The sequence below is a fragment of the Odontomachus brunneus genome, unplaced genomic scaffold (assembly GCF_010583005.1).
Source record: "Odontomachus brunneus isolate Ranch 3 - 2012 unplaced genomic scaffold, Obru_v1 Obru_scaffold_047, whole genome shotgun sequence".
NCBI classification, from domain to species: domain Eukaryota; kingdom Metazoa; phylum Arthropoda; class Insecta; order Hymenoptera; family Formicidae; genus Odontomachus; species Odontomachus brunneus.
Window position 1 is genome coordinate 1,751,709 of NW_022639497.1, and position 239 is coordinate 1,751,947.

At 26.8% G+C, this 239-nt stretch overlaps 1 protein-coding gene across 1 annotated transcript in view; it reads left to right on the forward strand.

Moving 5' to 3' along the window:
• Positions 1-239, forward strand: part of LOC116844909 (protein neuralized) — an 84,108-nt gene that overhangs the window by 5,160 nt on the left and 78,709 nt on the right. The gene's annotated exons all lie outside the window — the stretch shown is intronic.

A 239-nucleotide genomic window follows, 5' to 3' on the forward strand; every position in this document is an offset into this window, starting at 1 on the left:
ATATATATATATATATATATATGTGTGTGTAAAAATCGATTTTTATTTATTTTGTGAATAAATATTAATGTATCACTTATACTTATAACATACGTCTTACTGCGGATGACCATATTTCACTACTTTGACCCTTTATATCTTGGAAAATATTGACTTTTGGGACTTGGTGCAATAATAACTTTTTATCAGCATGGCGAAAACTATAACATAGTGAAATTTCAGCCAATTTGACCGAAAAT